Source organism: Macrobrachium nipponense, chromosome 6 (assembly GCF_015104395.2).
Source record: "Macrobrachium nipponense isolate FS-2020 chromosome 6, ASM1510439v2, whole genome shotgun sequence".
NCBI lineage: Eukaryota > Metazoa > Arthropoda > Malacostraca > Decapoda > Palaemonidae > Macrobrachium > Macrobrachium nipponense.
In genome coordinates this window covers 106,204,783-106,207,199 of record NC_061108.1, presented here as the reverse complement: position 1 = coordinate 106,207,199, position 2,417 = coordinate 106,204,783, and the positions used below count along the sequence as shown (strand labels likewise).

Below are 2,417 nucleotides of genomic sequence, written 5' to 3'. Positions count from 1 at the left end.
TCATTTGCTAAAAACCTGCACTCAACTTCAAATAATTTCAGAGTTCTTGGCGATTCTGCAAGGTTCAAATAACTTCATAATTCTTAATGATTCGGCAAGGTTACTTCTCTTAACAGAGTTGAAGGCAGATTTACAGTTTTTATCTTGTGCTTTAAATTTCAAATTTTATATGAACGAAACATACCTTGAACCATCATGTGTATACGTGGGAATTAGGCCTTAAGGCATATAACAAATAACCAACGTATAAGAACAAATAGAGCTTCTCTTGAGCTATAAAGCCCCAGAACAGGTTAATTTGTGGATGTATGGTAGGTAAGCCCTCCAGCCATCTAGAGCAAGGCACTCAATGTTATCCAAGTTAATCTCGTATGATGGCTACGTAAGTAACCCCCTGAACTGTCTAGTTCTTTTCTATTATTACCATTTATGGGGCTTATTTGGTATTGATCCAAAGGTGACAAACACTGATTAAGACTTCATGGATAATTCAAGATCAAGAGGGTTAAACAATGATGATAATGGCTATCAGGACAACACACTTAACTGCGTCGCAATAATTAACTTCACTCAGGAAAGTTTCAACATGAGTAGCGAATGCGTTAAACAGAGCTTCAACTGAGTAGCGAATCACACACACACACACACACACACACACACACACACACAGAGAGAGAGAGAGAGAGAGAGAGAGAGAGAGAGAGAGAGAGAGAGAGAGAGAGAATCAAAAGTTACCAGGTTTTCCATTTCAAAAAAACTAACCAGTAAAACACCATAATTATTTTCTTTAATATTACCAAGTATGGTGCTACATAAGGTTTGACATGCTGTTTCTCCAAATTAAAATAAGAAACTTTACATCTGCCACAATATTGTAAAACCTTGAAGATTTTAACATTTCCTTTACCTGGCCAAGGTGAACTACTTGTAAAGTTGTTTGGATATTCCATTTGGTTTTTATAAAAAAAAAACACTTCCATAGCAATTGCTATTATTGGTGAGAGTAAAAACGTTATAATTGCATTAGCATTTAATACTATTTATTGAAGTGTCAAATACCGAATTGAACCGGGAATACATATTTGCAGGACAATGTACAGCACAAAATGAAGAGCATCAGCAACGCCAGCCTCCACTCTCACTTCTTAATGCGAGGTCAAACAACTAACAAACGAGGTCTTCAATAACAGGAGTATTGTTAGCATTGCCCTAAATTCTGTCTCGGTAAATGTCCAGTAACATTTCCTGTAAAGCAAGAACATCTGCGGAAGAAAATTGTTCCACTGACAAAAAACTTAAAACTAATATTATCAAGTCAGTAAAATAGAGATTCATTTGCTTTGATGAACTGAAAGCTTCATATTAGATCCAATTTTCTCATATACAAACCAACCACTTAAATAACCTGTGACCTGAGCAAAAAAAAAAAACTAAAAGGAAAAAACGTTCTGACAAACCAAAGAGCCAGAGGTGCACAAAAATGACCAAAGAAACGAAAGTATAAAAAGTGAAAAGGCCAAGCAAAATTACAAAGGTCGATTCACAAAGGTCGATCACCAGGGTTGTAAAGACATAACACAATCTAGCAGTATTTTTCTAGACTGATCTCTTGCCTGTAACTCTGCTATGGGTTTTATTAATTGTATAATAGACATAGCTCCACAACTAAGAATAGTAGTATTATAGGGTTGTATTATACGGAAGTGAAAGAAAGGCATGCTCATTGCATTGACAAATATCACTCAAGTTATAACCCTTAAATTCAAGTTACGTTAACAGAAGTACTTTAAAAAATAAAAAATGTACGTTCATTCCTAAAGTTTCAATCAATGCATTACCAAAAAATTAACTTGAAATGTCAAATCATTTTGAGGGTTAACGTTCTTTTAATCTGAAGAGTACAGATGCAAAAGTAAAACTAAATTACTGCTGAACTAGTATGGAAAATCATATCTTACTAGCAAAGTAAATGAGGCAATATTAATTTAATCTCATGATATAAAAATTTTAAAAATCTTTTAGCACTTGATGAAAGCAGCTCTGTTACTTTGAAATCTATAATGATACTGAAAACTAATCTCAGTCAGGGCACGTTAACTAAAAATTAACTAGACTAATGCACTTGCCACATTTTAAGTTAAATCGACCCATGGAACAGGGCATGGGAGGGGCCTCCCCCCCTACAGGAGCCCCGCCCCTGTAGGGGTGGAGGTATAAAAAAAATAAGGAAAGGTTAGTTTGGTTGAATGAATCACAAATTTAACCTTTAAAGCTAAACCTGGGAAAGGAAGTTGTCCAGTTTTGCGTAACTTGCGAAAAGTTATCTAGGCTCAGGAAGTTTGGCTTATGGTAACAGAACCTTTCTCACAAGCGTAGTTTGCTTCGTCAAGTGGTTAAGATGTCACGATAGCTGGAAA

At 35.4% G+C, this 2,417-nt stretch overlaps 1 long non-coding RNA gene across 1 annotated transcript in view; it reads right to left on the bottom strand.

Moving 5' to 3' along the window:
* Window positions 1-1,608: 1,608 nt before the first annotated feature.
* The window catches only part of LOC135216076 (uncharacterized), a 1,679-nt gene continuing 870 nt past the window's right edge, over window positions 1,609-2,417 (bottom strand). The window contains exon 3 of the long non-coding RNA XR_010314802.1: window positions 1,609-2,410. This is a non-coding gene — a long non-coding RNA (uncharacterized LOC135216076). The remainder of the gene's footprint in view (window positions 2,411-2,417) is intronic.